General features: G+C 42.9%; 1 protein-coding gene across 3 annotated transcripts in view; it reads left to right on the forward strand.

Annotated features, from left to right (window-relative positions):
• The first annotated feature begins 1,967 nt into the window (after positions 1 to 1,967).
• Positions 1,968 to 23,522, forward strand: part of R3HCC1L (R3H domain and coiled-coil containing 1 like) — a 48,701-nt gene continuing 27,146 nt past the window's right edge. Inside the window, exon 1 of one of the 3 annotated variants that reach the window (XM_042459163.1) lies at positions 1,968 to 2,033. The gene's annotated coding sequence lies outside the window, so the exon portion shown is untranslated. Of the gene's footprint in view, positions 2,034 to 14,125; positions 14,286 to 23,522 lie in introns of those variants that run through there. The other 2 variants (XM_042459162.1, XM_042459164.1) reach the window with 2 other exon arrangements.

A 23,522-nucleotide genomic window follows, 5' to 3' on the forward strand; every position in this document is an offset into this window, starting at 1 on the left:
GATTTGACCCTATGGGTAAGGCTAGTCGCATAGGACAAAATGGTGTGGGCGCTGCAGGGAACACGCTGTTATAGAAAATAATAGGATTTAAGTGTATGCGGTTTTTCCCATATGTTGGGGGGGGGATCTGAAATGGATCCCCTACGTATAGGAAGGGGCCACTGTAGTTAAAAGATTTCTCATACCTCAGATCAAATGTTGAACAGAATGGAGACTGTAGTCAAGAAATAATAAGAAGGCTAGGAATGGGAAGGGCAGCCATAAAGAGCTAGAAAAGACCCTAAAGAGTAAAGCTATATAACTGAGCACTTAAGTTAGAACTGTCCAAGCCATGGCATTCCCCATAACTATGTGTGGATGTGAGAGCTGAACAATGAAAAGTGGATAAAAAGAAAATAAGCTCATTTGAGATGTGGTGCTGGAGAAGAGTGCTGGGGATACTGTGAGTAGCAAAAAGACATACAGGTGGGTCCTTGAACCCTAGAAGCCAAGATGTTCACATCGAGGCTGTTTACTTTGGTCATATCATGAGAAGGAATGAAGGAAAAGACAATGCTAGGAACACTGTAGGGAAGTAGAAAGAGAGGAAGCTCGCACTCTAGGTGGATAGAGAGACAATTAGGGAGGTCAAGGGTATGAGCCTGCAAAACTTAGGTAGAGAAGTGGAAGAGAGGGGGCCTTGGAGGTGGTCCTCCACAGGGTCACCAAGAGTCAAGGTTGTCTCAAGGGTAGTTGATAATAACAACAATTCCCCCTCCAAATAAAGTTCTATTTATAGGATTAGGTCCCAGTATTCCTATGGGAATACATAGGAAAACTATTTTTCATACACATTCATCCTTCCACGTTTGTGTCTTTGACTTTTGCGGATTTGAGTATTCATGGACTTTATTAATATGTTCCCTCTACGTCCTCCAGCACAACTCTATGGTCAACTTTAAGCAAAAGTCACACTGAAGGACCTAGAGATTAGAGAATCTAGGCATTTGTAGCTCCTCCAGCGCAATTCCATGGCCAATGTCTGGCCAGAGCAGTTAAAGTGGAATAGCAGTGCTATAAGAGTGTAGTGCAGTAATCTACAGTATTAGGCTAATTCCATTATAATCCCGCTATTATCCCACTATTATACTGTCTGGATTACTGGGCACTACTGCTTATAGTGCTGCTATTCCTCTTCAACTGCTCTGGCTGTCTCCTGTTGCATTCTGGGATTTGCAGTTTAAGGAGGTGGCATTTGGAATTCTCAGCCCAAGAGCTCTTAGGCCTCACTGAACTACAAACCCCAGAATGCAACAGGAGGCAGCCAGGGCAGTAAAAGTGTCATGGCAGCACTGTAAGACGGTAGTGTGGTAATGTGGACAGTTATTGGCTGGTAATGGGACAATCGCCATTCGACCACCGGTCTTTTCACACAATAGCGTAATAATGGAATGACTCTGGTGACTAATAAGATCTGATCCTGTATAGGTAAAGAGCCAGCATGGCACGGCGTAGTGGTTTGAGCATTGGGCTAGGACTCTGAAGGCCAGGGTTGGATTCCTAGCTCGGTGATGAAACCCACTGGGTGGCCTTGGGCAAGTCACACTCTCTCAGCCTCAAAGGAAAGCAAGGGCAAGGGCAAGCTTCCTCTGAACAAACTCTGCAACTCCCCCCCCCCAAAACAAACAAACAAACACTAAACACTAAAAACAAAAACCCTGCGATAGGTTCTCTTTAGGATCAGCATAAATCAGAAATGACTTAAAGGCAGACAAGAAGAAGAAGCACAAGAACATAATTTTATATCATTTTATTAGTTTTTCTTTTTAGTATTACAGTACTTTCTTCACTCTGAAGAAAGAGGTCCGTCGAGTCTGCTTGTTAAACGGGCTATTATGAAAGAATAGAGTAGCCAGGACAATGAGGGCATGCCCCCTAAACTACATTTCCCAGAGGCCCTTGCGGCAAGAGCAGAGGGGCGTGGCCAAGGAAGGGGCGGACGGAAGCCGGAAAGGCGGAAGTAGCTGAAACAACGCTATTCTCCTCAGCTACGGGTAACTGACTCCCCTCCAACAATTCCCCCCTCCCTCAGCTTCCCTGCGTTTGTTCAGTTTCCTAAAAGTTCTCTCTTTTTCCCCAGCCGCCATTTTGGGCCCATCTTTCCTGGGCAACTGTTGCTGCGCCTTTTCTTACCCCCACAACCTTGATGTCCCTTAGACTAGTGTGCTTGTGTACGCATCTACAGCCAATGGTCTCCAAACTGTGCCCTTTAAGGGAATTTGGACTTCAGCTCCCAGAATCCCAGGCTATTGGCCAACATGGCTGAGGCTTCTGGGAACTGAAGTCCAAAAGCTCTTAAAGGGCACAGTTTGGGGACCACCGACGGGAAATAATGGGGTATTGTACCACTTTTAAGTGCTGTAGCTCTATCCTGTGGAATCCTGGGACTTGTGGTTTTACCAAGCCTTCTCTGCCTGGTTCCTCATCAAACTCCAAACCCCAGGATGGAGCCATAGCAGTCAAAGTAGTGTCAAAGTGCATTATTTCTACAGTGTGTAGATGCACCTTAAGAGAGAGGTTATTATAGCTTTCTGGTAGCTTTTCTGTCCTCTTTTTTCTGGCTGCTGTTTAGTATCTACACTCAGCCCTCCATACTTGTGGATTTGATATTGCTGGATTTGATTATTCACGATTTGATTAATACGTTCTCTCTAGGAATATCTAGGTCCTCCAGTGCAACTCTATGGTCAACTTTAACCAAAAGTTGCACTGAAAGACCTAGAGCTTCTTAGAGAGAATACTCTACTAGGCCTTTGTAGCTCCTCCAACTCAATTCTATGGTCAGTGTCTGTCAGACGTTGACCACAGAGTTGCACTGGAGGACCTAGAGATTCCTAGAGAGGTGTCCTCTCAGATGAAAACATGGTGTTTTTGTTACTTTCAGTTTTTCCATATTCACGGGGCTCCTCTGCCCCTAACCCTAGCGAATATGGAGGGACAGGTGCATTTGAGCAACAGGTGGGTCTTGCCAGGAATTCATTTCTGGGAAGAAAGGCACCATAATTGCGTTTAACTTTATTTCAGTTTTCAAACTTTTCTGTATTTGGTATATGCATTAAAGCTATTTCGTACAGGTTGAGTCTTCCGTATTTGGAATGCTTGGGGCCAGAAGTGGTTTGGATTTTGTGTGTGTATGTATGTATGTATGTGTGTATACGGTCGTTCCTCCCAATTTGCGATCTTGCCACTCACATCATTCAGTCTTTTGTGGATGGCAAGCTGGGAGGGACATAATGGCATGCGCGCCATGCACAGAAGCACCCCCCCCCATTGTAATCAATGGGGCTCCAATATTGGTGATTTTCCCGATTTATGGGGAGGTCCGGACCTGATCCCCTACGAATCAGAAGGGACAACTGTATACACACACACACACACACACACACACATATATATATATATATATTTGGATTTTGGAATATTTGCATATCCTGTACATATGCAGATATTTTGGAGATAGTTTGTGTGTGTTGTGGGCCTTCGAGGTGTTTCCAATTTATGGTGACACTAAGGGTATGAGCCTATCATAGGGTTTTCTTGGCAAGATTTATTCAGAGGAGGTTTACCATTGCCTTCCCCTGAGGCTGAGAGAGTGTGAATTGCCCAGGATCACCCAGTGGGTTTTCGTGGCTGATCTGGGAATCAAACCCTGGTCTCCAGAGTTGTAGTCCAATGCTCAAAGCAGTATGCCATGTTGACTGTCACTTGGAGATGGGATGTAACCCAACTCTGAACACAAAATCCATTTATGTTTCATGTACGCTTTATGCACACAGACTGAAGGTAATTTTATACATAATTTTTTTGAATGATTTTTTGCATGAAACATTTTGGATTTTGGAATTTCAAAAGAGAGACTCAGCCGATAGTACATTAGAATAATTCTATCCAAAATCTTACACTGATTACACTTATTCTGTGATTCGTGATGAGAATCTGTTGTAGCTGCAAGGAAGGAAGCCTTTGTCATTGTACAATAAATGTGCAGTTTCTAGAGGGATCCAGGCATTTTTCATGACAGCAGTGCTGCTGCTGTGAGATTATTGCATTTTCCTTTTACTCACATCATAATATTTTATCATGGGAAAGTGTGATTTGTGTCTTCCCCCTCAACCTTTTTAACACTGCCTCTAGAGAAGTTAATGCTCTGTGAAATGGCTCTGCAAGCATGTTGAGCTCTGGTTGGATAATGTCTGTAACATCACTGATCCGTCAGTTTACACCACCCTTCTGCTGCCTCTCTGGGGTGATGGAAGTTGTAGTACTGGAGTAGTTCTGGAGGGAACTGAGTTGGGGAAGTTGTTGCAGAGCATAATTCTCTTTTCTCTCTAATGCTTGTCTCATTTTATGTAGCACTTAAAGATTTTTATTATCCTTTTTTATCTGGAAAATGACATTTTTCAAAGGACGTGTGTAGTGAAGAACAATGATTGTATAAATGCTGTGTGCTCCCCTTCTCTGGTGCTGGAGCATATGCCTCTCCCATTCCCATAAGAACAGTGTTTTGTTTTGTTTTTAAAGCAAGCAACATACCATCTCTCCCTTCTCTATCTGATACCCACAACAGGGTGCAACTTTTTGCATGGGATATATTTCATTGAACACAATGGGAATTACAGCTCGATCTTATGCATGTTTATTCATTGGTGATGTTGTAGGATTGTTAGCCTGGGTGAAACTCTAAAGAAAAGCAGAGGAGAGCAGGTTTGACTTCTGAAGAAGCCATTAGTATTTCATGTGTCCTAAGAATGAATCTTGACTCTTAGAATAGATTGCAGGCCTAAATTCTGGTCCTAATTAACATTTATGTATACAGTTGTTGTGGTGTGCCTTCAGGTTATTTTCGACTTATGGTTACCCTAAGTGATGAACCTGTCATGGGTTTTTCTTGGCAAATTTCTTCAGAGGGGTTTTTGCCATTGCCATTCTCTGAGGCTGGGAGAGTATGACTTGCCCAAGGTCACCCCAGTGGGTCTTCAGAGTCCTAGCCCAATGCTCAAACCACTACACCATGCTGGCTCTCTACCTATACAGTATTTGATCTTATTTGGTTTTGTGTTTTGTGTTTGGTGTGGACAGCTTTCATATGTGTATGCAGAATGTTATGTCCCTTGTCCTTTTGAGAGAGAACCTTGAAAACATCACATTTGACATGAATAAAAACTGGAGCTCAGGTGGGTAACATTTCCTATGGTCCAAGAATGAGGCTGTGATCCCACCCCTCATGGCACTTGTTGTTAGTTCCTCCATTCTGAAGCTTTGTGTCTGATAACTTATAAAGGTATAAAGTGTCTATATAAAATTCTGTAACAGATCATTGATATGAAAACTCCAGCTTTTTCATTTCACCTTGGATATGACCTCCAAAATGCCCTCTGCATTTTTTTTACAATGACAGCAAAACTTGCTCAAGTCTTTCCAGGTTTCTAAGCTAATAGGCTGGGCCATGACTATAGCTTATCCTAGCACTGTTCACTAGATATTTTGGTTAAAAATGCCCATGATCCCAGGCAATTGACCTCTCTGGTTGGGGCTGACGAGAATTGTAGTCCAAAATATTCAGATGAACTTGGTTTCAAAGAGGCTATTCTGCATCCTTGAATTGTCCTGTTTTTGAAGACAGATGGCAACAATCCACTAAGAGATCTTAGTCAATTTACAGATAGCCATAGGAGAATGGATAGCCCCTTAAGTATGTTGGCTTGATTTTTAAGGGCATCATAGGTCAAACCTAGCCTTGCCAGGAAGACAATATGATACTTGTACAGATGGCAGAGTATGTTATGCTCTTTGTGCATAGTGAATTATGCTTTTAGTGACCTGTCACTTGGTTCTGCTCTACCAGAATCCTCTGAACAGCTTTTGGAGACAGGACAATATAATAGAGTACTGTATATTGCAGTAGTTTAGCTCTACATCACTTTTCTATTCTCTCCCAATAATTAGTGTTGTTTGACCATTCTGGTTGTGACCATCCATCTGCTACTCTAAATCTTTTTAACATAGAAAACTATTATACATCTGGATACACTGAATTAATTTAGTATGCATAAGAATGATTAAAAAATTAGGTCCTCCCCCTCATCTTTTCTTTCCTCCTTTTCTTGATACAGGGGTCAGACCTCTCAGTAAGTATCCTTTGGAATGACATATGAAAGTAGAAATATTAAATGCAGCCCCTTGTAACATACTAAACTTTGGCCCAGTACAGATGGGTTTGCGCTGCTGCCAGCTACAATATTTGCGGTGGCACAAAAAGGAGCCGCTTTTAAGCGCCCCTTTTTTCTCACATAGCCACATCGCGCAATTTGGTTGCTGCAGCCTGGCTACGCGGAAAAGAGAGGCGGTTCCCAGCCTCCTCTTTCTGGTGGTCTGTACCCCGCCATAGTGAGCTGATGTTGGAACTACTTGTGCAACTGTACACAGGTTTCATCACATCCAAACTCCCGTGGGGAAGGAGTTCAGATAATCTACATATCTGTTTATGACAGTGGTAATATGAGAATGTTTATTCTTTTCACTTCTTTCTAGCACATGTGGCAGCCACAGTGTTAAGAATGGAAGAGAGGATAGGTAGCTCATGAGGTGACATTGGGAGGAAGGCTTTTTAATTCATGTACCTGTTAGAGGAATTGAATGCAATAGACGTAAGATAAGATATTTCTTCAGGGTGCATGTAATATGCTTTGGAGAAAGAATTCTTTTTAAAGCACTGTACACAAAATGAATGAAATAAAGCTATACTGTGAGACAGGTCACATAAAGCTGCAATAGATATAGAAATGAGTATATGAGAAAACTATTGCCGTGATCATCCACCAGTTCTTGTTAAAAAGAGCAGTGCCCTCTCAAAGACCTGTACTTGAAGGTGCAAGCAAATTTTGGACTGAAAAGGATCCCACAATGTTGTGACCACATGAAGAAGGCCATACATATACATACCATATGAACAGATTTAAGTTATGCTTACCAGCTAAATAAATCATAACCCCATGAGTAAGGCCTCTGACACAGGTCTTAGACTACAAGGAGAAACATATGTTTGAAGGCCAGTCCTTAAATGTCCTAAACTATTTTGATTCTTACCTCTTAACGTCAGCACTTTGGATAGATCCTGGAAACATTCACCCAGCTCAAACGTGTCATTGCATGATAGCAAGTTTTTTAAAAGAATCATTTAATGTTGTATTTATTAATTCCTCTTGAGGCCCAAGGACACTCCTCCCTGAGATAGTTTCAGACTGTTTCCACTGATTACATAGGTTGGTTGATTTCTGTGTTCCTAAAATGATTGACGTTCTACTGTTCTGGTGCTTGCACACCAGTCAGAGCAGCTTGGGGCAGTTAATGCCAATTATAAAATACAGCAACATTCCATCAAAACAAATGATAAAATGAACTCAAGTTTGACAGATCAACAAAGATGTCAGGTAGGAAATTATATGCCCTGTAAAATAAAGTCCTACAGGAATATTTTTTTTAAAAAAAATCCCTATCCAGCAAACATAGTCCAACTCGTCAGGGAGATGGGATCCTCTGAGTATTGCTGGAGCTTTGTGTTCAATTCTATAACAGATAATGATATATTTGGGGGGTACAGACACACATCTGTATGCCCCACCCTGTAGGTAATCCATTTTCCTGTGCATTTTGGACTGTACAAATTTATGTCAGTAGCAGCCATAGTCCTTTGGGTACAACGGATGAACCATGGTAACTGCTGGGGCTTTATTGAATTACAAAGAGATTCTATTTGTCAGGGCCCCTGCAGGAAGGAAGTTATATGGTGTCCCTCACCAGCACTGTTCTGCACCTCCCTCTTCTCCTGGCATACTTGCAGCCTTAGGCACTCAGTGCCTCATAAAACATATATCCCCAGCCGCCAGGCTGTGTTTTTCAGTCTCCTGCCAGCAAGCACCATAACTGCTGTTCTTCATCATGGTTGTTTCTGTATCCTTGCCTTGCTCACTTACTGCTCTTGAGTGACCACAGTGTGATGGGTCACTTTCTAGCAAGAACAGAATTTGTTCTGCAAGTCAAAGGAGGAAATACGTTGGATAGCTGTGCATGGGGCTTTGAGGCATGAAAGAGGCTTTGTTTGCAAGAAATGTTCTCGGTAAGAATGAGCAGAAGTTTGTACTTCACAGAGCTATAGATTCCACAATTAAGCCTGAACTTTGCACACAGTAACATCACTTAAGGAGGCTACTGGCTCTCTAGCTTTGGCTGTGTGATTCTGTGAAAGCTTGAAAATGTTACTTTTTGGCACACAGTTCCCACAGTCTCCCATCCAGCATGGCCATGGTCCAAAAAAGGAATATTTCCAAACTATTATGAGACCTAGGTTTTCTCAGTCCCAAACAGCAGCAGAGACAATGGTGTCCCTCAAAACAATGTGTAGAGGTCCCCTCACATTTCTTTTTGATACTGTGGCCATACTGTGACCATACTCATGCAGACTTTATGATATCAACATTGTCAGTCTTCTTTTCCTCCTTCTCAAACTTGCTTTTTTTTGGTAACACCTTGCCTGATGAAGAGATAAGAAGTTCTCTAAGATGGTACATGTGGGGAAGCTTACCTATTTATTCACAGAGGGGCAATTGTGCCTTGGGAGATCAGAGATCTATCTATCACAGAGAATGCTACTTTCTTTCACCCCTGTTTTATTTAAATCCTCCAGGTGTGCCCTGTTGGTTCCAGCCAGGTTGCTGTGGGCAAATCTGGTCTCCCTGATCATGGGTGCATCCTCTTTCTCAGTCTTCTCTTTCTCTGGAGTGTATGATGTCTCTGCAGCCAGAAATAGCAGCAGCTCTTTCATCACTGTCAGCTCATCTCCAATTTGCTCTCATCCTGTGTCTCTTTCCAGGTTTCTGTCCCTGCTCAGTGTCTGCATTTCCCATCTCCGCAAGCTGTGCCTTGCCCGGCTGAATCGTGTTTTATTTCTAGCCTTGCTCACTTCCTTTGAATTATTTCCTTGTTCTTTCTGCTCTTTGCTGCAAATCCCCTTTTAGTGTCATCTGCAAATGTAATTGTCAAGAATTTGGAAATAAAATTTTGGGAAACTTTCCCTGAAGTTCAGTGGCATCACAGTTTTAATGCTGCTTCTCTCCTTCTCTAGCCCGAGTATCTTTTGATGGCAATTTTGATAGAGTCAGTCTTGTGCTCTTTTAATCCTGGGTGCCCTGATCACGCATGATCCCATCATTGACTAGATATGTGAAGTCATATATTCACCCTCTCTTGGTTGGGTTATTTTTTGTTCAATACTTCATACTGATGCTGAGCTCACCAACAGGCACTTTCAAAATTGCAGAGCTCTCTCCTGTTGGAAATCTCCACATGTATGGAGAAGCTGTTGTTCATGGGAAAGGAGGAGACTGAGCCAGCAATGCAAACTGCGTCTGACTGCAACCCCTCACCAGAATCCCTTTCTTTAACAATAGCTTATCCAGGGTTCAGTAAGTTAATTAGCCAAACCCGATGTGCCCTGGAACATATGTCATTTGTAAGGTGCTAGTTTTAGATGTATGCATGTATGTAGCAGCATTTTTACAAGGTCATTCTTCTTTTTCTTCTTTCTTTCTTTTGTACAAGATAGATTTAAATAATCTTATTCGTGTTGGACTTCTGGTTAATTTCATCTCTCTCCTTATTTATCGATGTGCTCTCTAGCAGGGCCTCTGCCCTTGATATATCTGTACAATCCTACCTAATTCCCAAAGTCCTTTTAGTCAGACATTAATTCACTTTTCTCCATTGTTGCTTTCTCTTTTTTTACTTGCAGGTTTAAAGGAATGCCACTGACTTTTTAGTGTTGAACTGGTGTTAGTAAGAGTGTGCTTCATTCAGGGAGTTTGAAATGGGAAGAAAATCAAGTGTTTCCTCTATTGTGTCTTTTTATTTTTATTTTTAATAGGTACGATCCTTGCATGTTCAAAATTGCAGCAAGAAGTGAAATTGATTCCCTACTCTTTGTATGAGTTTTTCTATTCCAGTGTGGAAACATGGGTCCAGTGAAGGAGATTTTTACTCGCCTCAGTTGTTGTGGGGTGAGTGTGGGTGAGCAGGGTTGGCAGTCAGAATAGATGTCAAATTCTATGGCTTTAAAAGGTGATGGAGAGTCAGGGCAGAAGTAGGATATGGATCTCCTTCTATCCATCTGTCTGGATTCAAAGCTACTTACTGGCTTTATGACAAGTGTTGCAAGTGTTCCTAAAGTGCAAGGGAGCATGACAGACCCCTGAGGCAATGTTTTTTGGCTTCTGGTTTGTAGGCTGCTTTACGATGGGAGCCAGCTCAGTCTTGCTGCTGAATGAGAAACTTTACAGTCTCTTGTTCTGACAACAAATGTTAGTAGGCTTCCTTTGGCTCACTGCATGCGTGTGTTTGATCACTCCTGATGTAGGAGTTGAATCTAGACCAGCTTATTCTCAAACAAAGACCAAAAAGGGGTAGTAATGGTTTGTGTCCAGCTTGCCATAGTATACTAAAAGAGGTATACTAAAAGCAAGAAGTGGCAACAGGTTCCACACTGGCTATTAAATAATGCATGGTGGTAGTTTTGATGACCATCGCCACCAGGACAGCTGGATGCAGATTGCTAGGGGTTTTGGAGCAGAGGGAAAGTGACATTGTTTTAGAACCACAAATCCTTTAATTTTTGTATAGCAAAGCTAGGAAACCAATGTGCTTTCAAATCTTGGACTACAGCAAATGGGAGATGTCTCAAGAAACCAGGATGGATGACTAATGAACTTTCAACTGAGCTAAGTTTGAAACAGAACACGTATAAGAAATGGAAAAACGGAGAAATCACCAAAGAGGAATTCAAACAAATAGCAAGCATATGTAGGGGTAAAGTCAGAAAAGTTAAAGCACAGAATGAACTCAGGCTTGCTAGAGAGGTTAAAAACAACAAAAAGGGCTTTTTTGGATATGTCCGCAGCAAAAGGAAGAAGAAGGAAATGGTAGGGTCACTGCATGGAGAAGATGGCAAAATGCTAACAGAAGACAGAGAAAAGGCAGAATTACTCAACAATTTCTTTGCCTCAGTCTTCTCAGAAAAGGAAAAGGAAGCTCAACATGAGGATAATGGAGTGGAGGAAAGAATAGGGGAATTTCAGCACAGAATAAGTAAAGAGATAGTACAGGAATATCTGGTTAATCTAAATGGATATTAATCTCCAGGACCAGATGAACTACATCCAAGAGTATTAAAAGACCTGGCAAAAGTAAATCGGATCCATTGGCAATAATCTTTGAGAACTCCTGGAGAACAGGAGAAGTCCCAGCAGACTGGAGGAGGGCAAACGTTGTCCCCATCTTCAAAAAGGGGAAAAAGAGGATCCCAACAATTATCGTCCAGTTAGTCTGACATCAATACCAGGAAAGATTCTGGAGCAGATCATTAAACAGAGAGTCTGTGAACATCTAGAAGGCAATGCCATAATCACAAAAAGTCAACACGGGTTTCAGAGAAAGAAGACATGCCAGACAAATCTAATCTCTCTTTTTGATAAAATTACCAGCTTGGTAGATGAAGGGAATGCTGTGGATATAGTATATCTTGATTTCAGTAAGGCTTTTGACAGGGTTCCCCATGACATACTTGCAAACAAGCTAGTGAAATGTGGGCTAGACAACGTAACTGTTACATGGATTTGTAATTGGTTGACTGGCCAAACCCAAAGGGTACTCAACAATGGCTCTTTTTCATCCTGGAGAGAAGTGACCAGTGGGGTCCCACAGGGCTATTCGACATCTTTATCAACGATTTGGGTGACAGAATTGGGGGCATACTTAGCAAATTTGCAGAGGACACCAAATTAGGAGGAGTAGCTAACATCCCAGAGGACAGGATCAAGATTCAAATTGACCTGAATAAACTAGAAAGTTCGGCCACAGCTAACAAAATGAACTTCAACACGGAGAAATGTAAGGTACTGTATTTAGGGCAGAAAAATAAAATGCACAGATATGGGATGGGGGACACCTGGCTGAATGAGACTACATGTGAAAGGGATCTGGGAGTCCAAGTAGAGCACAAGTTGAACATGAGTCAACCGTGCGATGCGGCAGCTAACAAGGCCAATGCGATTTTAGGCTGCATCAGTAAAAGTATAGTATCTAGATCAAGGGAAGTAATAGTGCCACTATATTCTGCTTTGGTCAGGCCCCACCTGGAATACTGTGTCCAGTTCTGGGCACCACAATTTAAAAAGGATGTTGAGAAACTGGAGTGTGTCCAAAGGAGGGCGACTAAAATGGTGAAAGGTCTGGAAACCATGCCCTATGAGGAACAACTTAGGAAGCTGGGGATGTTTAGCCTGGAGAAGAGACGGTTAAGAGGTGATATGATAGCCCTGTTTAAATATTTGAAGGGATGTCATATTGAGGAGGGAGTAAGCTTGTTTTCTGCTGCTCCAGAGACTAGGACCCGAAGCAATGGATGCAAGCTACAGGAAAAGAGATTCCACCTCAACATTAGGAAGAACTTCCTGACAGTGAGGGCTGTTCGACAGTAGAACACACTCCCTCAGACTGTGGTGGAGTCTCCTTCCTTAGAGGTCTTTAAACAGAGGCTGGATGGCCATTTGTCGGGGATGCTTTGATTTGGATTTCCTGCACGGCAGAATGGGGTTGGACTGGATGGCCCTTGCGGTCTCTATGATCCTTGGCCACTAGCTGGTCAGAGCTGGAGCTGAATATCATTTGGAGAGCCACATATTCCTCACCCCTTATTATATAGCTGTATAGATCTCAACACGGGAGTGGTTGGGTATGTTAATACAATCTATTATCCCAAATGTTAGAACATATTTAGCTGCTTGTGGGTAGATTGGCCACTTATGCATTACCAAAAAAAGGACACCAATTTGCATATGCTTATTTATAGTTTCAAATTTATAGAAATAATTACTATAATTATTACAACATACTATACAAGGAAGGCCATGACCAGGTGACCTGTGTGTCTGCTGTGCAGGTGTTGTTTGAGCCTAGCCCCTGGCTGTCCTTTCATGGAGTTGTTAATCTTTCAACTGTTGAACTTGGGAACCTGTCACATAGACAATGTCTTTGCATACGGGACTGTCCTCTGATGTCCATTCAAACAGAGGCATGTTCTTCTTAATGTGGGACTTGTAGCCTTGCTATTTGTGGGAGATTCCCCCTAACATAGAAGAAATGAGGCTCTCTCTCTCTCTCTCTCTCTGTGTGTGTGTGTGTGTGTGTGTGTGTGTGCCTGGTGGTACAAGATACAGGCATTAGCCCTTTATTGTGCTATTTATTTGTGAGAACCTATTATTGGTGGGAATATTTGGATTGTATAGTACCTTTTTAGCCAACAGTAAGCAGCCTGGAGTAGAAGATACTGTGAGGCCTTGTATTTCTTTTGCCAAGGTGCTGCTTCTGGCACGTTCAGAAGCGCTCTTGCCAAGTATCTGAAGACAAAATTAGTGGATCAATCTAAAGGGTTTTTTAATTTGGGTTGTTTGGAGTCTCCTTGCACTTCTCCCTTTTTATTGGCATTATTATTTTGTAAGAAGTGCCCATTCTGCAACAGGCCATAAAGAGTGACATTGTGCATGTGCGAATGCTGAGTGACACCTGGTGCTGTCCCTCAAGGGCACTTTGCTGCTCCCTAAGCACCAATTGAGAGCTGCTCCCCTTTAGCAAAAGCTGGTGGAGGCAGAGCAGTAAGGGGAGGGAGAAGAAGCTGATGGGTTCTGGTCACTACCAAACCTGGGAAGAAGGTGGCAGCCAAATGTCTGGGACCAAAAATGTAACTGGCATTAGCTTTGCTTCCTTCCTCAGTGCTCTGGGGCAAAGGATATCTGCCTTGCCATCTCTTCACTGCCTAGCCCAAGGGTTGCCACTTCTCGCCTGTGATCAAGGCTCTAAAGGTTAAATATTTTATCGATGAAATTATGGATTGAGTGGAATCGGAAACCACAAACGCTAAAAATACAGTTTGCTGCCAGGAAGCAATAGCGGCTGCTGGGAGCTCATGGGGTGCCACTTCAGCCTTTACTGCTGGCAGCTGCGCTGGTGCTGATGTGATAGAGGCCGTTGTTCTCTGAGGGTGTGCTCTGTCTTAAAGTCTCAGTAGGCTGTCCCAATCTTCTCATAAGGAAACAAGTGCTCCTTCCCCAGTGACTGCTAGTCTCAGTGGGATACAGTTTGTGCAGTGCCAGTTGCTGTTGCCAAAATTGGGGCTGTGACAGGAGGATTATGTTCCAAAGGTAAGTAGTTAGAAGAGTGCAGCTGCAATGAAATGTGAAGTATATGTACATTCTGCTGTGCTATATATGCTTGGGTTATCTCTAATGCCTTTGCTGGATGTTTTTCCCCCGTGTGCTGCCAGCTTTTACCACTCAAGGCCATTCTGGGCTCATGTCTCAGTAAAACATATTGTGACGTGTTTTACTTCTGGTGAGGCCTGTATAACAAAAGACCTAATGGATGGTTGCAACTCCCTCCTTGATGATTTGAGATCCTCTAGGACAGTGGTTCTCAACCTTCCTAATGCCACAACCCTTTAATACAGTTCCTCATGTTGTGGTGACCCCCAACCATAAAATTGTGATGTCTCAGTTCCTAAGACCATCGGAAATATGCTCTAGAGAAATTCCAGATTTCCATTAGTCACCTCTTTGCTGGAATATTGAAAGCCTATAAAAATATGTGTGAGAAAATGTGGTATTGTCACATCTCTATTTCTTCTTTCCTCTATAGACTTGGAGACACAACAGCTTTTTCAGCCAGCCATTTTGCATGGCCTACGTGCATATCAGTGTATGTGTTGCTGAGATAGTAAAAACCTTGTTTAGTTTTCAGTGAATTCCAGCAAGGAAGCATGAAGGCAAGGGATAGAGGGACAGAAGTGAAGAAATTAAATGGAGGATGGGTGTACCTTGGAGATGGATATACAGAGAAACATACAGGTTGATGAGAAAAGAAAAGGCAATGAAAGGGTCAGTGAAGAAGCAGGGGAAAAGAAAACATGGGTGAAAAGATGAGGGCACTGTGAGATTTGAGGGCTGTATGCAGTTGGAGGTTTATAGGAAAATGAGAGCGTAAGGGAAAGGGATGGATACTATAGAAAACTTATGAGTGGAAAGGCAGAAAGAAGTAACTGAGAGATTAGGGTGCAGAGAGAGAGAGAGAGAGAACTGATCATGTCATAGGTCGCGACCTCTTTGGGGGTTGAACAGCCCTTTCACAGGGGTCGCCTAAGACCATCGGAAAACACATATTTCCGATGGTCTTTGGAACTGAGACCATCAGTTGGGGAGCCACCACAACATGAGAAACTGTATTAAAGGGTTGTGGCATTAGGAAGGTTGAGAACCACTGTCTTAGGTGGCAGATAGAGAAAAAGAAGGAAAATTGTCAGAGCAGTTTTGAGAGATGGGTGATCATGCAGAGATGCAGAGAGAAAAAGGAAGGTAATAGAGAAGGGATTTAAAAAGGAAATGTACTGTACTTACGATGGAAATAACACTTCCATGGTTAGTGTAGCAATATTACTCTATGAAATCATTAAAAGTGGCTGTTAGACTAATTTGGTTTGTACACCTGTCCCCTGAAAGGCTGTCTTGTCTGAGAGTTCTTCTTAGGCTTTAACTTTTGGCTGTATTGCATGTCCAGTTTGGGAGCTATCTTGTATCCTTTTTCTTCTGCAATGTTGTGCAGTTTGGATTAAGGCTGTTTTTTAAGCACAGAACTTAGAGAAGCAAAGTTGGAAGGTGTGGTGTTCAATGTAGTGTAAAAAGGAGACACGCCAAGGGACACTGATTCAACCCTCTGAGCATGAAATCGGTTGGTGCCGAGGCGTGGCGTGGGGAGGGTAGCGTCTGATGGAGTGTGTAATAGACTGCGGATACAAGGGAGATACAGGATCCTGAGAAATGAAATTTGTGGGCTGCAGTTCCTTTCCCATCCTAAAAAACAAAACAAAACTCTGCAGAGGCTGATGCAGAGGGTATGGCCTAGTTAGGCTTAAGACATCACAGGGCAAGGCTCTGTGATTATAAGAGCCATGAGGGATCAGACCAAGAAGAACTGAGCCTCATCAGACCAAAGACCCATTCAAACATTCTCTTCCTGCAGTGAGAAAACCAGATGCCTATTGGAAGCCCACAAATAGGACATGAGTGAGAAAAGACCTTCCCGCTTATGTTCCCCAGCAACTGGTATTCAGTGGCATGGTCTCTACAATAATGGAGGGGACATGGACACACACACACCTATTTGTGTGGACCAGTGGTTCCAAACCTTTGGCCTTCCAAATGATTTGGACTTCCACTCCCATAATGCCTGACTGTTGGCCAAGTTGGCTGGGGTTTCTGGGAGCTGAAGTCCAAAAGAAATGGACTGAAGGTTGGGAACCATTAGTATAAGCTGTTTTTTCTATGGATTTTTCCAGTCATCTTTCAAAACCGCCCAAGTTGGAGCCCATCACAATATTTTGTGGTTTTAAAATCCACCATTTTAACTATGCCCTATGAGTCTGTCTAGTTCCATGTTGGTCAGTTAAATGTTGATGGGAAGCGTACAAGTAGGGCCTGAAAAGATAAGCCTTTCACCATGTCTTTTCTGCCAGCAGCTGGTGTGGAGAGGTACACAGTCTCTGAATACTATCATGTCTAATCACTCTTGAATGTCCTTCTGTGAATTTGTCTAATCTTCTAAAGCCACCTGAGCCAGTATGTGTCACCACATTTTATGGCAGTGAATTCCATGTTAATTGTGTGTTGTGTGAATAAGAACTTTCTTTTGTGTGTCATGAATCTACTCCTAATTGTTTTAATAGTATGCCCTGAGATTTTTGATATTATGAGAGAAACAAATTCCTGTCTACTTTCTCCTTATTGCATAGTGTTTTAGAAAACTTTTATCGTGTCAAACCAAAACACCCCAATTGTTTTTAACCTTTCTTCATGAGGAAGGCGCTCCAAACCCTTAATCCTTTCCAGTTGCCCTTCTGTACCTTTTCAGCTTTTCAGTGTAATTTCTGAGGCAGGGCAACCTGGTCTGTGCAGCATTTCCCTGCTGTGATCTGGATTCCATTTTACCTGTTGGGTAAATTTGAAGTTGCCTCTTACATAATGCATGCAATTACTGTACTGTGTGAACACAGATTTTATACTTTTGTTCTACATAGGATGTGGACACTATATTCCTGCATATACTGTACATCTGTCTGAGAGCCACTATTGAACCAGGACACATGGATTCGTGATGGCAACACTAATGTACGCACAAGTTGTACTTGTCATGTGTAGTGTGCTCATTCTCTGAAGCCTGTGAAAAGGAGATGGAAAGGTTGTTCAGAAGGTTGCAAATTCTGACATCAGTTGGGTTTTAATGGAAGGTGTGACTGACGGTGGCTATTCAGACCATGGAATGGTGCAGGTAGTGCTGCTTCAAAATGACAGACTATGGCAGAGTTGTCTCAGCCTAGATGTAGGATGGCCCTCGATTCTGAATAGTGGGAAGTGGACAAATGAATCATTTCCAGGAAGATTTATGATTTTCAGCCCTAGTGCAGCATAGCAATGGAAGTTTGGGTTCAACATAAAATCATGGAATCAAGGAGTTGGAAAACAGCACAAGGACCATTCAGTCCAACCCCCTGCCATGCAGGAATATGCAAACTACTCCCGACAGATGGCCATCCAATCTCTGTTTAAAAACCTCCAAAGAAGGAGACTCCATCACTCTCAGAGGCAGTGTGTTCCACTGTCAAACAGCTCTTTCTGTCAGAAAGCTCTTCCTAATAGGAATGGTTGATCATTCAGTGGAGTCTAGATTGGAGAAAGGCAACTTCTTACTCTCAGGAGTGCTCTATTCTCTCTAGTCAAATGCTGGAACAACTTGACCTCATGCTTGGGCAGATTCTATAATTAAGCTGGCATCATGTGATAGGAAAGACTTAATAGATATGAATGCATGTGATGAGACATGACAAGATTATTAATGTTGAGGACTGATACCTTCAAATGAGAGACTGACAGATTCATTTGCAGATTCATTAGATGTTTTTCTTATGTGTGAAATTGTATGAATTTTTTTCTTAAACATCACCTAATTAAAAGTTGGCAGAGCTACTGGGGACCTAATAAGTGGTTTTGGGAGCCAGATCTAGAGGGTCATTTGACTATTCCTCATCTAAGTGATGAAAGCATCATCAACATTGATCAAAATACTCAACTCGCCAGAATCATAGAACACATATTGTATTCATTGGGGGTTTTGCTTCCAGACTTCCTGGAACTGAGCGTTGAGCTCTCAGATACCTTGCAGTCATGTCTTTTCTTTATCTCTATGATCATCAAGGCTAAAAAGCATTGAAGAGAACCTGAGACCCCCTTTGTTTCAGCAGCTGTGGCTGCAAGGAAGCATTGAAATCAGCAAATGTCAGCAGCAGTAAGATAATAAATGTCCCCAAATTCACTTTGTTGCCAGCAGGCTGTTAGATCTTGGCTGGCCCAAGAGCAGGGATGGCAAACGTCTGATCCCAAAAAAAAAAAAAAAAAAAGCTGCATTAATGTTTTTAAAAGCTAGGTCCCATTGAGAGCCGATATAAATTCCTAGGAACCCATGTCAAACTTTTAGGAGCACAGGCAACTAAATACAGTAACTGGAGATTTTCCAAGCTTGCCTGAGAAAGGCATTTTTCATTTCTGTATCTGCCAATCAAATATGCTGGACCTTCAGCTCAGGGTGGGCACCTTGCTGCCTTCCTGATGTTGGATTGCAAGTCCAGTCATCCCATCATTGATTTTGCTGCACAAGACTGATGGGAGTTACAGCCAGCAAGCTACAAAAGGCCACAGGTTCCCTGTCCCCGCTTTAGCTAGTTCATAACACCATTCTTTATCATATTACATTAGTTATGCAGACATATTGAGGGAAGCAGGTCAGTAGCTTTCCAAACATCAGTCCAGAGAGCTGTCTTTACAGTGCCGTTGATCTTGTAGTCAGTTGCTTGTTGGATCATCAAATAGGAACTAACAAAGTCTAATTGTCCTTTTGATACCAGGGCTGGTGGGCAGCAGTTGGACAGCTGCATCATTCTGTTGCCTTTTTGGTGTGACTGCTAATTATTTCCATAGTGCTAATTCTACAATCTCTGATTAGTTTAAAACTGGTGCAGTGTGATGCCCAGTTTTGTGTTTGCCACACGAATGAACTCTGAAAGGTAATTATGAGCAGTGTCCTTGCATGCCATTGTCCCTCTGGAGCTATAGCTAAGTTAGTTGCCATCAGAGAGCCCCTCGAGCACCCAGTTTGCTTGCGTACAATCCCTTGTTCACGGTGGGCGTGGCTGTTTGGAAAGGAATAGATTAGACTTTGTGCTGAAAAATGACTCCTCCGGGCCGAAGCTGTCTTAATGATACGTTCTCTCCTCACCGAGTCAATAAAGATGAAGGGGACCAGTCTGCTGGTGAAATTAGCTTATTGGAGAATGGAAAAGATCCAAGAACTCTGCCTGTATCTCAGTTGGGAAATGGATTGTAGACTCCGTACTGTATATAAAAGTTTGCCCCACAATGAGAGGATGCTTTCCTACTTGTTCTGCCCCTGCGTTGGGCTGTGAGGAAAGAATTTTGCTACCTGTCTTTGCTGTCTTTGTTCTGTTTTCCAAAATGTGGGGTGAGTTTTAGAGGGAAGTTCCTGTGCAGTTCGGGAGAGTATGGAAAAAGATTGCGTCTGTAGTCATAATCACAAGGGATAGTTGCTTCAGGGGGCACCTCTTCAGCAGTAATTTGTGGTGCAGCCCTTAAGGATAGTGTGAGTAGAATGCCCTTTGCCTGCCATTTGTTTAATCAATTTATATCCCACCTTTTCCCCAGCACAGGATTCAAGGAGGCTTACAACGATTAAAAACACAAGAGACATAGCCATGGTCGTCTGGAATATCAATATGCAAAGGGGTCTTGTAGCACCTTTGAGACTAACTGTGTAGAAGTTGTAGCATAATTTTTCATACACTTGTAGCTTATGCTACAGCTTCTTCTACACAACATAGCTGTGTTGGCAAAGTGCATTATCATCCAAAATCCACAAAACAGTGATACCTTTATTGGGCCCACCAAAATGTACAATATACATGTTGCAAGCTTTTGAAGCTCCACTGTCTTCTTCTTCAGGCAAAGGTGTTAAAAAGTCATTCAGGAGAAAGGGATTTTAAAAAATTATTATGTTAGTCATAGCCCTGCATTTGGTCAAGATGTTGTGAGTGTTGTCTTCAATTCAGATGGTATGGGAGGATATTCATGCAGATGAGTCCCTCTTCTCCTGGCCATGTGAGTACTGGGAGATTCTGTCCCAGTTGCCCTGCCCACATGTCACTGAATCTTCCAGTGCCCACAATGCCAGAAGGAGGAGGGGCTCATCTGCATGAATACCCTTCCATACCATCTGAACTGAGCCGCTCTGAGAGCCATTAGGGCTGAAGGGCGGGATATAAATACCTAAATAAATAAATAAACTGAGGACAACAACCACAACATCTTGACCAAATGCAGGGCCATGACTAATATCATCAACCCCCCCTTCTTTCTCCAGTATTATTTTTGCCAGATGAAGAAGCCAGTTTATCTTTGAAAGCTTGCAACATATATTTTGTGCATTTTTGGTCCAATAACAGTGTCACTGTTTTGTGGGGTTTGGATGATACTCTACTACTTCTACACATTTAGTCTCAAAGGTACTACGGTACAAGATCCCTTTGCATACATTAAGAACACAGTACAAGTAAAGCTATTAATACAAAGTTAAAATACAATTAAACCAAAATTCTGTTTATAAAAACACCAGTTAAAAACAGTTTACCAAAACCCATTTAAAACATAATAAAATAGAACCATGAGATTCCACATTAAAAGCTCAATCTGCTGTATCAGATTAAAAACCAAATGCTTACTTAAAGAGGTCTTTGCCTGCTGGCAGAAAGACAACGAAGAGTGGGCCAACTAGGCCTCCCAAGGAAGGGGGTTCCACAACATGGGAGGAGCCACCCAGGAAGGCTACCTCCTGTGTCCTCACCAAATGTGCCTGTGATGGTGGTGGGACCAGGAGAAAGACCTCTGCTGCAGATTTCAACGCTCAGGCATGCTCATATAGAGGGATACAGTCTTTCAGTTAATCTGGACCTAAGCCATGTTGGCATCAGAGCTTGGGAAAGTTAGTTATTTGAACTACAATTTCCAAAGTCCCCAGTTACTTGGAAAGTAACTTTTTTGAGTTTAATGTAGAGGCTGCACACAGCAAGGATAACCGTAAGAGCAGTTGAAGGAAGAGAGTCCCAGATTTCCATGGACCTACATGTTGCATGGAATAGGTTGTCCCACATCCATATTCTAACAATCACACCGTTAGAAAATTTTTACTAGAAGCTTAGGTTTGGCATGGGGCTGAATAGTGCAATCCAGGCTATTTAAAGCCTACCTCTTTTTAACCTATTAGGGACAGATTTAGGGAATGTGCAGGCCTCTGGATCTTGTTGAGCTACAACATAATCTAACTAGCGTAGCAAACAGTGAAGCATGATAGCAGCTGTAATTCAGCAACATCTGGAGGGCAGCAAGTTCCACATTCCCCTGTTTTTGTGACAGACTGAAGCAGGCTGAAGTACGGTACATCTTAAATATGCATCTTGAAAGAGCTGGATACCCTGTACATTTTTTGTTTAAGAATATTGACCTTTTGCACTATATGTGTGTGAGGCTTCTGCATGGGTTCCTTTGCAGCAATCTTGCCCTCCTGACTGTGGCCCCTCACACTCTGCTTTTATACTATATGTATGTGAGGCTTCTGTGTGGGTTCCTTTGCAGCAGCCCTGCCCTCCAGACTTTGTGGCCCCTGATGCTCTGCTTGCTGGGGACGGATCTGTTTTCACTTCAAATCAGATGAAGGGGAGAGGAGCAAGGTGGGGAAGGCAAACACAGCCTAATGCACCGGAGGTGCCTCGGAAATGAGAACCTTGGATGAATTCCTGGCCCTATTGATTGGTATACAGTTTATGCATCCTGACATTCATAATCTTGGTCTGCTGCTGATGGTCCAGATTAATGGGCCCAGGGGCTGTCCATCCGTCACTTCCCATTAATTACTAGAGAGGTGTTTTTCCAGTGATTTACCTGACAGTAGGCCATGATGAATACCCCTAAACAGAGTGGGCAGTGATTAATCATGTGGCCACACCCTTCCCCAACTCTTCCTTTCCCCTCAACCACAGGACAGACCCCCGAGCCATCCGTCTCCATAAACGTGGCCTGATGCATATTTATAGGGGTCTGGGGCCTGGCAGATAGCAGCCTTGCTGTTTGTGCCAAGGCTTATGCGAAATAAATCTCCCTGGCAAGTGGGGGCCGCAACTACCTGGGGCCTTGGGGTGGTGGTTAGGCCTGAAGGCTGCGCGGTTTGGGGTTTGGAGAGAAGGGTCAAGGGGTTTCAAAGATGAGGAAGAGAATGTGGCCAGGCAACAACCATAGGAGGTTTGAGAATCGGGATTCCTGGACTGTTTTTCCCCCCCCCCCCCTCCTCTGGCCAAAGGAGTGGGTTCTGGAGATCAGAAAGATAATGCCAGATTCTTCTATAGTCTCTTGGAGGTGAATGGAGTCTAGGGAAGGGCAAGAGGCTGGATCAGCAGAAGGGTTTGAAATGTAGGCACCAAGATCCTCTTTTCTCAGCCCTGCTCCAATTTGCTGCACGTGTAAAGTTGGCTGTTCATCTGTAACCATTTTTGCATTTGTAGAATGTGTCTGAGATCCTTCATTGAGGTGCAGTGAGGCAGAGTACCTGTTTCCTGAGAGAGTGTGACTTTCCCAAGGTCACCCAGTAGGTTTTTATGCTCGAGCGGGGGTTGAATCATGATCTCCACTCAAAGCAATATGCTGGATCTCAACCAACAACAAACCTGTTTCTTATATGTCTATACTAGGTGGGTGCATAACCGCTGCTCACATTGGCTGTGGGGTACACCCCTGTCCAGGTGGGTTTTGCTGTCTCTTTCAGTTCTGATGCATTGAACATGGTAGAGGCTTGCTTGTGTTCAGTGCAGCCAGAATTCCCAGGACCTGTGGCACTACCTGTGATACTCATAGGTAAGATCAAATGACCTTTCTCTTGCTTGCTCATGCTCTGGATCCAGTGTATGCAGTGCTTGGAAAAATTACTTCTTTGGAGTACAAGTCCTAGAATCTCTTAGTCTGAAGGTTTAGATTAGCCTAGGTGGGAGCTTCTGGCAACTGGTGTTTAAAAATAATAATCAAAGATTCCTTTTCCAGTCTCTTTTTGTAGCCAGTATCAAGTAGTATTGTAGTCTGGCTGATGAGTGACACCTGAGCTAGCCCCTATGTCTTCTTGTCATCTTTTGATAACCTTTCCCCCAACCTTTGTGGCTGTTTCTTATTCTGTGTGTGCCTCTGTGGTGATGGTACCTGGGCTGACCAAGGCAAACTTGACAG

This window comes from Sceloporus undulatus, chromosome 3 (genome assembly GCF_019175285.1).
Source record: "Sceloporus undulatus isolate JIND9_A2432 ecotype Alabama chromosome 3, SceUnd_v1.1, whole genome shotgun sequence".
NCBI lineage: Eukaryota > Metazoa > Chordata > Lepidosauria > Squamata > Phrynosomatidae > Sceloporus > Sceloporus undulatus.